This window comes from Mustelus asterias, chromosome 18 (genome assembly GCF_964213995.1).
Source record: "Mustelus asterias chromosome 18, sMusAst1.hap1.1, whole genome shotgun sequence".
Classification (NCBI taxonomy): Eukaryota; Metazoa; Chordata; class Chondrichthyes; order Carcharhiniformes; family Triakidae; genus Mustelus; species Mustelus asterias.
In genome coordinates this window covers 12,381,087-12,395,185 of record NC_135818.1, presented here as the reverse complement: position 1 = coordinate 12,395,185, position 14,099 = coordinate 12,381,087, and the positions used below count along the sequence as shown (strand labels likewise).

At 44.3% G+C, this 14,099-nt stretch overlaps 1 non-coding gene across 1 annotated transcript; it reads right to left on the bottom strand.

The window, feature by feature from the left end:
• Nucleotides 1-901: 901 nt before the first annotated feature.
• On the bottom strand, nucleotides 902-983 carry trnal-uag (transfer RNA leucine (anticodon UAG)). Its single transcript has one exon. It is a non-coding gene; the product is annotated as a tRNA-Leu (tRNA).
• Nucleotides 984-14,099: the final 13,116 nt, after the last annotated feature.

Genomic DNA, 14,099 nt, shown 5'->3' with positions numbered 1-14,099 from the left:
GGCGAGGCCTGGGTAAAATGGACATGGAGAGGCTGTTTCCATTAGTAGGAAAAACTAGAACTCGAGGGCACAACCTCAGGCTAAAGGGACGATACTTTAAAACAGAGATGAGGAGGAGTTTCTTCAGCCAGAGAATGGTGAATCTGTGCAACTCTTTGCCGCAGAAGGCTGTGGAGGCCAGGTCACTGAGTGTCTTTAAGACAGAGATAGATAGGTTCTTGATTAATAAGGTGATCAGGAGTTATGGGGAAAAGGCAGGAGAATGGGGATGAGAAAAATATCAGCCATGATTGAATGGCGGAGCAGACTTGATGGGCCGAGTGGCCTAATTCTGCTCCTATGTCTTATGGTCTGATATTTATTATACACCGTGTATTTTAGCAAAGGTGGAGCTGAGTGACCTGATATAATCCCTGTGAAATTTCAAACTAACTTATCGACTGCTGAATAGTTCTTGCTCAAACAATGCCTTACCATTTGAATGTTTGTTGGCTAATTTCAAAATAAGCCACTCAGCTTGCTCGTAGTGGTATAACTTTCATGGTACAGTTTTGTTTCAGTGTGGCCCTTCCTTCATCCCAATGGTCTTCTACACAACATTTGTATTGAGTTGCTGTGGGCACATGGATTCTGAAGTTGGTTTGTACTACCTGACTGAATTGAAGAGGTGATATGGAGATGCCGGCATTGGACTGGGGTAAGCACAGTAAGAAGTCTCACAACACCAGCTTAAAGTCCAACAGGTTTATTTGGTAGCACAAGCTTTCGGAGTCTCGCTCCTTCTTCAGGTGAGTGACACTGAACATTTGGCCCGAGGATGTTATGCTGCAACGTGCATCCCTCTTGCCTTTCTCCTTAAAGAAATGATATGCACTGAACAGACAAACAAATGGCCATTTTGTGGCAGTGGTGGGATTTGAACCCATGCCTCCGCAGAGACTGGAGCCTAAATCCAGCGCCTTAGACCACTCGGCCACACCAGCACCTTCACTCATCTGAAGAAGGAGCGAGACTCCGAAAGCTTGTGCTACAAAATAAACCTGTTGGGCTTTAACCTGGTGTTGTGAGACTTCTTACTGAATTGATGAGACCACTGCTAAATTACAATAAGACAAAAATGCCAAAAAGTATACAGTTCTGCAATTTTATTGACAGTATAGCCTGTTGTATCTAATTCCTCCCAGTTTAGTGAATGGCATCATATTTCATACTTTTGTGTCGAAGATATCTAATTTCCCAACCAGACAGTTATCATTGTTAGAGATAGATCTGTTTTACCTACTGCTGTTGAGGATCTTCGGTTGTAATGTCTACATGCTTCCTACTGTTCAGGTGATATGTCTGTGTTCCTTGGTGGTTCAGGAGGTAGATTCACACATGTTACAGGAGAGTGGCCTCCATGCTTTGCTTTGCTTATTTTATACATTGATGAGCTGGCTCTCATACTTGTGCTGGGCTCCATTTTATGAGACTAGAGTCTGATAAAACGAGAGTCAACAATTTCATAACTAAAGATTGCTCTGACATCCTAACATTAAAATCATAGGTTTGTTTAATAAGTCTATGAGGGCTTTTGAGGCTCAGGTTTGTTTACATTGTGGCATGCAATCACCAGAGAAAGATCTTTCAGCCTTGAATTAAGGGTCCCTATTTTACCATTTTGATTCTAAGTGCTGGGTAGACTTGAATCTAGGAATGTTTCAGATCCGACTTTTAGACCCGTTCTCAGGCATCCCCATACGCACTCTGCCTAAAGAAAAATCAGCAATTCCGAATTGGGATGCACAAGCCTGAGGGCAGGGCTTAATGCACCCGAAATCCTGTAGCTCTGATCAGCACCTCCAACCGCGCATGCGCAGAAGAAAAAAAATGATAGAATGCGGTTCCCCTGCAACATCCCTCCTGGACTGGATAATGCCTCCCCCTGGCCTCCACAGACCTTACCCCACCCCCACAACATTACTGACCCCCTTATCCCCCCACCCCTTCCCACCACCCAGACCGATTGTGGGCCCCCCCTTCCCCCTCACTGATCTCAGGCAGAGTGGCAGCAGACCCACCTTCCCCCCCACACCAATCTCAAGCAGAGAGCCTTCGGACACTCGGCACTTACCTCCTCACTAACTAGACACTTGAATCGGACTTTTGTGGAGCATGTCTGTTTCGCGCTGATTCTGGATGGATGAACATGGTGCTAAAGGGGAGAAGTGCCGGCAAAGTTGGGCATGCGGCCCATTAAGTCAATTTAAATGCATGCAAATGCATTTAAATGGCCATTGCGCCCATTTCGGGCACGGTCCTGATCACGGCCATTTTCGGGCTTTGGTAAAGGGGGAACCGGCCTGGAGGAGGGGGTGGATCACGCTATTCACCTCACGCCTGACTTTACTGAGTTTTCACATTGGCAAAGTTGGGGCAAGGAGTGAAAAGTCAGCTGGAGGGAGGAATGTTGAAGTGCTGAATTCCTGGGTTAAATAACAGCTGTTGGCAACAGCTTTCAAGAGCATTGAAGCAATTTAAGGATTAGGAGGGTTAAGATGCAGATTCTATCCACTTTATGTATCTGTCAGAGTACTTTTATGATTTGAAAAAATATGGAATGGGGAGATTGAGATTAAGTTAAAGTATAAAAGAACTCCTTGCCTATTGTACCTGTTAATTATAGGCCCCTTCCCTTTGCGCTCTTGCCGTCAGAAGCAGTCGGAGTATTAATAAGCTGGAGTTGATTTAGACATGTTTTTGCCCTTTCCCTTAGAAACCACAAGAAAATCACGTGTCAGTGGTTCTGTGAAAGGTTAGGATGAGATGGTTTATTTTTGGATCCCTGAAATGCTATCGGTATCTAATTCCAACTGCCTGGATTTAAAGCTGAGCCGTTGCAAAAGCAGCGTGCAATGATGTGCGGATGAACTTGGAGCAGCAGCTGATCTTTGCAATGGAGATCGCAAATGCAAGGCGCTGTGAGCGTATGTTCCAAGTCACGCTGGCGGCACTGTTAGCAACTGGTGCTTATATTTTAACACGAACCGGTCCTTGTACAGTGCTGAATCTTGAGGGAAGAGTAATTATTTCAGAGTGAACACCTGTAAATCAGGGTCTTCCCACTCGTCCCCATCACGCTTTAAGCAAAAGCCAGAACTCCTATTTAAAGTTGTTCACTCATTTATTGGAAGATGGTTGGCAATGTTTCAAGCAAATAAAGAGTCACGTTTTACATTTTAGTTTATTTTGGCAGTGCTTAATGCACCTGCTCGATGGTTTGCACAGGGAGCTCTCCCAATCGTTGCAGTCCAGCTTTAAGCGTGCCCGGGCCTTTTGGAGATGTGGACGTTTATGATGTAACCGGATCGCAGCAATCTCCATCTCAGTTTTTTGCTGGGGCTGCTTTAAAAGCCTGGCTGGGGAGCCGCTTCAAGTGATGTCATCCCACTCCAGCCAGGCTTCGCTGTATCAGCACCCTGGACAGCTCCGATCGCCTGTGCCAGCCGATCAGCACCGTGGACAGCTCCGCTCCCCGCCGCCACCCGCTTCAGCACGCTGGACAGCTCCACTCACCGCCGCGACCCGCTTCAGCACCCTGGACAGCTCCCTATTGCCACCACTATCGGCCGCATCAGCACCTTGGACAGCTCCACTCGCTGCTACCAGCCCCCGGAGAGGGCAAAAGTAACCTGCACTTCAATTAGCTCCATCTCCTGAAACCAGGGAGAGGGTCAGGGGACATGAAGAATTCTCCAACGGGTCAGAGGCGTCTCATGCAATGATATATATTTTTTAACTGATGCATTTTCTCTCTCTGTTTAAATGCACAATATGGTTTTCTAGCCTGCAGGCTGGATTCGTAGAGAGGGGCACTTCCCATGGATAAACTGTCACCACACTCACTCAATCACATTGCCCGAAGTAGAGGGAGTCCAATCTTCGCTGTGTATTTTTGGAGACTGGATGCATTTCAGATTTGTGTGTGAAAAAAAGAGAAGAAAATTGTCCCGCATGTTTGATCTTTGATGCAACAGTAGAGTGGGTCAGTGGGAGCGAACTGGGGCCAGTAACTGATTTAAGGATTATTGGGACTGTGTGATCTCTGCAACGAGCGATGGCAAATGAACCAGTGATTCTCAATGTTTACGATATGGTAAGTGTTAAACAGCACCCATTCGATTGATTAAACATAGCATCCAGTTGACTGTTCGATAAATTAAGGGGTCATTGTTGGCCTTCTCCCCGGAGATTGTTAAATAGCTAGCTATTGCTGTTGCAGGAGGAATAGCATTTACATTAGCAGGTTTGACAGATAGGTTGATGTGTATTTACATTGGATACAAGCGAGTTATAAGTAGCACTCTGTTTGTATTGGGTGAATCTCTGTTTTCCCTTTAAGGTTGGATTGTAATATCAGGTCTGCTTGAAACTCGATGTTGTATTTTTTCTGCTTTTGCAATCCTGTTGCATCTTTATAATTGTTCCTGAATGTGATATTAGTGCATTTGGTAAAAGCATTCTCAGTGACATTACTGTGTGGCACCAACACATAGGGGCATACAGTAGAGAGGCTCTCTTGTTATTTCAGATCCAGCAGTAATACGTGCCCCAGCCTTTTTGTGTTTGCATATTACAAAATTAAGTATAATGACAACTCCTTGAGCAATGTATAATAGGAGTTGGTAATCCAGGTAATGGATTATTGTGTGACAGGTTACATAGTTTCTTATGAGATGGAGAGTCACCCGTGGCTGCTCTGGGGTACTAGTAGATGATTTTCAAGCAGGTATTAGCAGAGACCAGCTAGGAAGCTGCTCCCCTTACTCCAGTCTCGAGAAGGTGAATGGCATGGAGAAGTGAAGGAAAGAAAATGCCTCAAAGAAATTTCATCTTGGAACTAATTACCCAGGTGTAGCTTGGGATTCAAGTGATAAATTACTCAAGGCTTACTGGAGTAACCTCTCAGCACGACTACTAACTTATAACCACTCCAAGTCACCCATTATATTCCAGATGATATACAATAGAGTGATATTTTCTGTTAACATGTGGGAAAATTAATCACAAGCACCCACATTCTACCATACAATCAGCTTTTGTTCAAGTCACTGTTGTTGGTGCTGTCTTGTGTTTGAAGCTTGATCTCAGTTCAAAATCTACTAGAAAGCTTTGAAGTCTGCACTCTGATTGTGAAAACACTTGTTGGTTATAACAATAACTTGCATTTATAGAGCACTTTCAACATAATAAAATGTCTCTTTACAGGCGCTTCACAGGAACATAATCAAACAAAATTTGACACCAAATCTGTCAGGAGATAAAAGGACTAGCCAGGTCAAAGAAATAAGCTCCAGGAAGCACTTTTAAAGAGGAAAGAAAGTGACGGAGAAGTTTAAGGAGGGAATTTCATAGGTCAGGGACTTGGCAGTTGAAGGCACAGTCATCAGCGGTAGTGCGATTAAAATTCGGGATGATCAAGAGGTCAACATTAGAGGAATGTAGGGATCTCAGAAGGCTGGAAGAGGTTAAAGAGAGGGGAGGGATGAATCCACTGAGACTCTGAAAATGAAGAGAGATAATTTTAAAATTGAGACGTTGTTGGACCAAGAGCCAATGTAACTCAGTGAGCACAGGGATAATGGGTAAATGAAATTGCTGTGGGGGCAGCAGAGTTTGTATTCACTGTAATTCATGGAGGGTGGAAGATTGAAGGCCGGTCTCAAGAGCATTGGAATCACCAGGTCAGGAGATAACAGGAGGGTTTCGGCAGCAGATAAACAGCAGCAGGGGTAGAGTCAGGCAATGCTATGGGGGTGAAAGTAGGAAGTTTTGCTGTTGGGGCAGTTACATGATGGAGAGGTCAATTTAGGGCCAAATATAACAGCAACATTTCAGAGGGGCTGGTTTACCTTCAGACAGTTTCCAGCAAGTGATGGAGTCAGTTGAGGCAGGAAAGGAGTTTGGAATGGGAGTCCAAGACAATTAACATAGAAACATAGAAAATAGGAGAAGCAGGAGGCCATTTGGCCCTTCGGGCTTGCTCCACTATTCATTACGATCATGGCTAATCATCCAATTCAATAGTCTAATCCTGCTTTCACCTCATAACCTTTGATCCCATTCACCCAAGTGCTATATCTCATCACCTCTTGAATACATTAAATGCTTTGGCATCAACTGCTTCCTGTGGTAATGAATTCCACAGGCTCACCATGCTTTGGGTGAAGAAATGTCTCCTCACCTCCATCCAAAATAGTCTACCCCAAATCCTCAGACTGTGACCCCTGGTTCTGGACTCCCCCATCATTGGGAATATCCTTCCTGCATCTACCCTGCCTACTCCTGTTAGAATTTTATAAGTCTCTATGACATCCCCCCTCATTTGTCTGAACTCCAGCGAAAACAATCCTAACCTAGTCAATCTCTCCTCATACATCAGTCCCGCTATCCCCGGAGTCAGCCTGGTAAACCTTTGCTGCACTCCCTTGAGAGCAAGAACATCCTTCCTCAGAAAAGGAGACCAAAACTGCACACAATACTCTTGGTGTGGCCTCACCAAGGCCCTGTATAGTTGAAACAACACATCACTGCTCCTGTACTCGAAACCTCTGACAATGAAGGTCAACAAACCATTTGCCTTCTTTACCGCCTGCTGCACCTGCATGCTTACCTTCAGTGACTGGTGCACAAGGACACCCATATCCCGCTGTACATTCCCCACTCCCAATTTACAGCCACTCAGGTAGTAATCTGCCTTCGTGTTTTTGCTTCCAAAGTGAATAATCTATCATTTATCCAATTATACTGCATCTGGATTTGGATGGGATTTTCTGGCCATGCTTGCCCCAAAACCAGAAAATCCCGCCCGAGGTCAATGGACCTTTCCATGGTCCACCCCTTGCCCACTACGATTCTTGTGACGGGCAGGACAGGAAAATTCCCTGACTTTGGTCTTTCCAATAGAAAGTTGGATGAAGCTCCTTCTCATTTGATATTGGATGTTGGATAAGCACTGTGACAAATCAGAGACAGTGAAGGGATTGAGAGAGGTGGCAGTGAGCTAGAGCGAGGTAAAATCAGCGTACATATGAAACCTAATATATTTTTCAGATGATGCTGCTGAGGAACAAAAATGTAGATGAGAAATAGGAAGAGGCCATGTATAAATCCTGCGGGGGGGGCAGCAAAGGCAACATTGTGGGAGTAGGAAGAGAAACCATCACAGATTATTCTCTGGCTACGAGTAGATAGATAAAACTGGAATCTGGCAAGGGCTGTCCCACCCAATTGGATGATGGTGGAGAGGTGTTGGAGGAGGAGGGTGTGGGCAACTGTGTCAAAGGCTGAAGGCAAGTAAAAAAACGGATGAGGAACCATTAACTGGGAACATTGGTTAAACACAGATTGTGGGAAAATGGGCATGGGTTTGCAAGGTGGCAAATTTCCAAAGATATATCCAGAAGTGTCACACCTCTGAAAGCATGGCATATTATATAACATTGACAGGAAGCTTATTCATATCACCAATGACATCTTAGGAAAGGATGATTAAGGACTTGTGGAAGGAAAGGGAGGTTTGCCTTGGGCCTATAGTTTACATGGGCAGAGAGATCAGGAGTGTTTTTGTTTGTGGAGAGGTGTGGTGGTGGTAGATTTGAAAGGGAGGGGGACAGAATCAGAGATGGGGCAACTGTTAACAATACTAGAAGAGAATACAATCACTACAGTGCAGAAAGAGGCCATTCAGTCCATCGAGTCTGCATCGACTCTCCAAAAGTGCATCCCACCCAGGCTCTCTCCATCCCACCCCACACCTCCCCTCCACCCTATTAACTTACATGGAGGCCAGGAAGGAATATAGGAACAGGAATAGGCCATTCAGCCCATCAAATCTGCTCCAACATTCAATGCAATTATGGCTGATCAGCCATTTCAATGCCTTTTACACACATTATCCCCATAACCCATGCATTATTGTTAATCAGAAACCTATCAATCTCTGCCTTGAGCATACCCAATGAATTTAAGAGTCAACCATATTGCTGTGGGTCTGGAGTCATTTGTAGACCATAAGGGGATCAGGTGGGTTTTTACAAAAATTGACAATGGTTTTATGGTCATTAGACTTTTAATTCCATTTTTTTTATCGAATTCAATTGTTGCCATCTGTCATAGAACATAGAACATAGAACATTACAGCGCAGTACAGGCCCTTCGGCCCTTGATGTTGCGCCGGCCAGTGGAACCAATCTAAAGCCCCTCTAATCTACACTATTCCAATATCATCCATATGTTTATCCAATAACCATTTGAATGCCCTTAATGTTGACGAGTCCACTACTGCTGCAGGCAGGGCATTCCACGCCCTTACTACTCTCTGAGTAAAGAACCTACCTCTAACACCTGTTCTATATCTCTCACCCCTCAATTTAAAGCTATGTCCCCTCGTGCTAGCCATCACCATCCAAGGAAAAAGGCTCTCACTATCCACCCTATCTAATCCTCTGATCATCTTGTATGCCTCTATTAAGTCACCTCTTAACCTTCTTCTCTCTAACGAAAACAACCTCAAGCCCCTCAGCCTTTCCTCATATGATTTTCCCACCATACCAGGCAACATCCTGGTAAATCTCCTCTGCACCCTTTCCAACACTTCCACATCTTTCCGATAATACGGCGACCAGAACTGTACGCAATACTCCAAATGCGGCCGCACCAGAGTTTTGTACAGTTGCAGCATGACCTCCTGGCTCCGAAACTCAATCCCTCTACCAATAAAAGCTAACACACCGTACACCTTCTTAACAACCCTATCAACCTGGGTGCCAACTTTCAGGGATCTATGCACATGGTCACCCAGATCCCTCTGTTCATCCAGGTGGTGGGATCATGGTGGGATTCAAACCCGGGTCCCCAGAACATTATGCTGGGTCTCTGGAATACTAGCCCAGTGACAATATCAGGTTGGGTGGTCAGCAATTTAAGAGGAATAGGGTGGGTGGGGTTGGAGGTGGGTCTCATGGGATAATGAACTGGAATGGAGCATCAGTGGAGATAGGAGGGAAGCTAGAGAAAGATACCAGTTCAAGCTTAGGGGAGCCACTTGGCCTTGTGAACTCGGGGGAAGGATTGAAGCAGGGAGGGCAACTGATTGGATGTTTTTGATCTTAGTGACAAAGAAGTCCATGATTTTGTTTTTATCTATTCGTTCATGGGATGTGGGCATCGCTGGCTGGGCCAGCATTTATTGCCCATCCCTGAGGGTGGTTGAGAGTCAACCACATTACCGTGGCTCTGGATTCACATGTAAACTTGACCAGGTAAGGACGGCAGATTTCTTTCCTTAAAGAACATTAGTGAACCAGATGGGTTTTTCCGACAATCGACAATGGTTTCATGATCATCGTTAACTTTTAATTCCAGATTTTTATTGAATTCAAATTTCACTATCTGCGGTGGTGGGATTTGAACCCAGGTCCCCAGAACATTACCTTGGGTCTCTGGATTACTAGTCCTTATACTTATTGGAGTTGAAGGTGGAGGAGGCAGGGAAGAGGGGTAGTGGAGCAGAAAAGCCATTGATTTACAGGGTGATTCTATATAAATTCCAGACTCTACAGAAACTAGAATATTACCTCAGTTTGTAAGTAATCTGTTGCAACGCTAGTTATTTATATGGTTACATAAAATCTTAGTCATGAGTTGCTTAAATGGAGATATCCTACATTAAGTTAACCATATCCCATCAGAGGTTAGTTGTGCCTGAATAGTGGGTTGAATATCTGTAGGGAATGTGATCATCTGTCATGTTACAATCAAGCTTATTGTGATACTGAATTGCCAGTTTGCTGTGAATAGATTTGAGAACAGTACAGCAGATAGATAGAAAACCTCAGTGTCACTGAGCTCATAAAGTAATGGGAAAGGAAGTTTAGAGACAGACACCCAACTTCCTTCTATTACATATTCAAAAGCGCTTAAAAAAAGAATTGACGCCATGATTGGTGCCAAGGAAAACTGTTAGACCTCCCGACTAAATATTCGACAGCGAGATACAGGTAAATGGAGCAAATTACACAAGTGTAGAAATATGCTGTATACAATATATATACAGAAGCATATTATATAAAAGTTACAAAGATCTTATTCATATCTGTAATAGAATTATATAAAAGGGTGCAATGACAAATGTTGATGCAAATCATGTTTTAGTGGCTAAATATTGACAAGAACAGCAATATTCCTCAAAGAAACAAAACACATGTGCATCCATTCCCCAATCACAAACTGTTTTTATAACTAAGCACTTCACCACTCAGCGCACTCAGTTCAAGATCTGCTCTTAAGGTTAAGCAAAGAGAACAGACAATGTAATCACAGATATGGCTAGGATATTCTTTATACATTAATAGAATCATAGAATCCTACAGTGCAGAAGGAGGCCATTTGGCCCTCCGAGTCTGCACCAACTACAATCCCACCCTATCTCCCTAACCCCATGCATTTACCCTAGCTAGTCCCCCTGACATGGGCGGCACGGTAGCACAGTGGTTAGCACTGCTGCTTCACAGCTCCAGGGTCCCGGGTTCGATTCCCGGCTCGGGTCACTGTCTATGTGGAGTTTGCACATTCTCCTCGTGTCTGCGTGGGTTTCCTCCGGGTGCTCCGGTTTCCTCCCATAGTCCAAAGATGTGCGGGTTAGGTTGATTGGCCAGGTTAAAAAAAAAATCACCCCTTAGAGTCCTGAGATGCGTAGGTTAGAGGGATTAGCAGGTAAATATGTCGGGGTAGGGCCTGGGTGGGATTGTGGTCGGTGCAGACTCGATGGGCCGAATGGCCTCCTTCTGCACTGTCGGGTTTCTATGACACTAAGGGACAATTTAGCACGGCCCAAGCCACCTAACCCGCACATCTTTGGACTGTGGGAGGAAACCGGAGCACCCGGAGGAAACCCACACAGACTCAGGGAGAATGTGCAGACTCCGCACAGACAGTGACCCAAGCCAGGAATCAAACCCGGGTCCCTGGTGCTGTGAGGCAGCAGTACTAACCACCGTGCCACTCCTTGCATACATAATGCTGCATACATTTTTTCAATTTTTTTTTTTAAAGGATCTAAACCATTTCATGAGTTGAAAAGAAGGCACTCCTGCATTGAACAACTTATTATGACGTTTAATGTGATGTATTTGACTAGCATTTTTCTCATTGCCCGATACTGATTTTTAATGTCACTTCACATCACCTGTGGTATGAGCAGCGCCTCTGTCAGAATGATGTTAATAATGTTCTGTGTCGCATGTTGGTTTAGGTTGATGTTCATTACCTCAGGGTACAAAGAACTCATTGCACATCAGGTTTAGAAAATGTGCGGCAGTGAACGGTCAAAAGGCATCATCGATTATTCCACGGTAACATGTATATTTTATGTCAAAGCAGATACTTCCCGGGTAAGAAACAACCAACTCCCACAGGGTCTGCAAGTCTGATTCACCAAATGACCATAGTTAAGAAAATCGGAAATTAGGAGCAGGAATAGGCCTTTTGATCCCCTCGAGAAGACTTCACCATTCAACAAGATAATGGCTGATCTTTTAACTGGCTGCATTTTCCCACCCTATCCCCATTCCCCCTCATTACAAAAAAATGTAGCCTCATTGCCAGCAGTGAGACATGCCATTAGCACTGCTGCCTCACATCGCCAGGGACTCGGGTTCAATTCCCGGCTTGGGTCACTGTAGCGGCACGGTAGCACAGTGGTTAGCACTGCTGCTTCACAGCTCCAGGGTCCCGGGTTCGATTCCCGGCTCGGGTCACTGTCTATGTGGAGTTTGCACATTCTCCTCGTGTCTGCATGGGTTTCCTCCGGGTGCTCCGGTTTCCTCTCACAGTCCAAAGATGTGCGGGTTAGTTTGATTGGCCAGGTTAAAAATTGCCCCTTAGAGTCCTGAGATGCATAGGTTAGAGGGATTAGTGGGTAAAATATGTGGGGGTAGGGCCTGGGTGGGATTGTGGTCGGTGCAGACTCGATGGGCTGAATGGCCTCCTTCTGCACTGTAGGATTTCTATGATTTCTGTCTGAGTGGAGTCTGCACCTCCTCCCCGTGTCTGCGTGGGTTTTCTCTGTGGGCTCTGATTTCCTCCCACAGTTCAAAGACGTACTGGTTAGGTGGATTGGCCATGCTAAACTCCCTCTCCATGTATCCGAACTGGCGCCGGAGTGTGGAGACTCGGCGATTTTCACAATAACTTCATTGCAGTGTTAATGTAAGCCTACTTGTGACTAATAAATAAACTTTATTTTATATGGGAAGATGGAGATTCCTCTTGTTACTATCCATTAACCACATCACAAATCGAATGACAAAATTTCCTCTAGACACTGATTCGAGCCAAGCCATTTATGCATTCACCTAGAACTATTTTAAAACACTTTTTTATGGAAACAGTAACATGAGATATTGTCCCATTATTGCTAATACATAGAGGATATCATTCCCCCCCACTGTGGTTTTGGTACTTGATATTAGGGGGACATACTTTCCATTTCTCTGTCAATCTTGTTCAATTGAGAATTCATGCAGCTGATGGAATGTAAATTATTGCAGATGAATAAGTGCATTTTTAACAGAAGATAGCAAAATACGGGGATTGCATTGCAGCCTTGTACACACTGGTGCTTTTATGTTTAATATACACACCAAACCCTTCTGCTTTAGTAATTATTGTTACTTTTCCTTTACCCCCATTAACCCACCAAGAATATAGCTATTTAATGTGCTGTGTAGCCTCAAATTATTTAGCAGGAAAAGTTCAGCTTTACAATGTTAGTTCTCAATGGATTTTTACAGAAAATAAGCGCTGTATTGAGAACTGATTCTTTGTTCGGATTCTTATATTTTCAGGAATGTTATACCTCTGTGCACTACAAACACGAATGTTACACAATGGAAACGGGTTGAAGTGATTGCATAATGGGCATCAGTGTGATGTATGTTGACTCAGAGGTGAGGTCAGCAGACACACAAAGCATGATGGAAATCAGGAATATTTTCCTTCAGAACCGTACTGAGGCCAGAGCAATTGAATATTTTAAAACTGTGATAGATAGGTTTTGTTAAGGCAAGAGTGTTAAATATTATGAAATCAAGGAAGTTGGTGTGGGAGTTAAGATACAGGTCAGCCAAGATGTAATTTAATGGTAGAACAGACTGGAGGGGCTGAATGGCCTGTTCTTATTCTTGCAGCACGGTGGCACAGTGGTTAGCACTGCTGCCTCACAACGCCAGGGACCCAGGTTCAATTCCAGCCTCAGGTCACTGACTGTGTAGAGTTTGCACGTTCTCCCTGTGTCTGCATGGGTTTCCTCCAAGTGCTCCGGTTTCTTCCCACAGTCCGAAAGGTGGGTGCATTGGCCGTGCCAAATTCTCACTCAGTGTACCGGAGTGTGGCGACAAGGGGATTTTCACAATAACATCATTGCAGTGTTAATATAAGCCTACTTGTGACACTAATAAATAAACTTTAAACTTTAAAAACCTTTATTTCTATGGGTGTTACAATTCTGTAGACAAGGAACATGAAATGAAGGGTGTGTGGGTGTGTGTGTCTGTGTGTGGGTGCATATGCACATGCGTGTGCATGGGTTCATGCTTGCATGTGTGTATAGTGGGCTCGACTTTCCGGTCTCTGAGCGGGACAGCCAATTCAGCAGACCATTTAAAGGTCTGTTGACCTTGGGTGGATATTTCCTGTCTTACGACCCGTGCAGCCAGAATATCCCACCCATTGCATCATAAATAAAGGAATTACAATTGTTAAATGTTAAATAATCTTCCATTAATATCACTAACATCAACCTTAAGGATAATGGGTGGAATTTTACAGTCCCATTAGAGTGGGAGTGGGACTATAAAATGTAGTGAATCATTCAAAATCCATTGACTTCGGCAGGACTGGAAAACCCCATTGGCTAGCAGGGCTGTAACATTGCACCCAATGTGTGTGGATGAACATTGGATTGTTTGCAAATTAGGGATGAGTGTTCAATTGCTCCAGAGGTCTGAACGGGAACATTTCCATTCATGCACTACCCTGAATATTTACAATTCATCCTA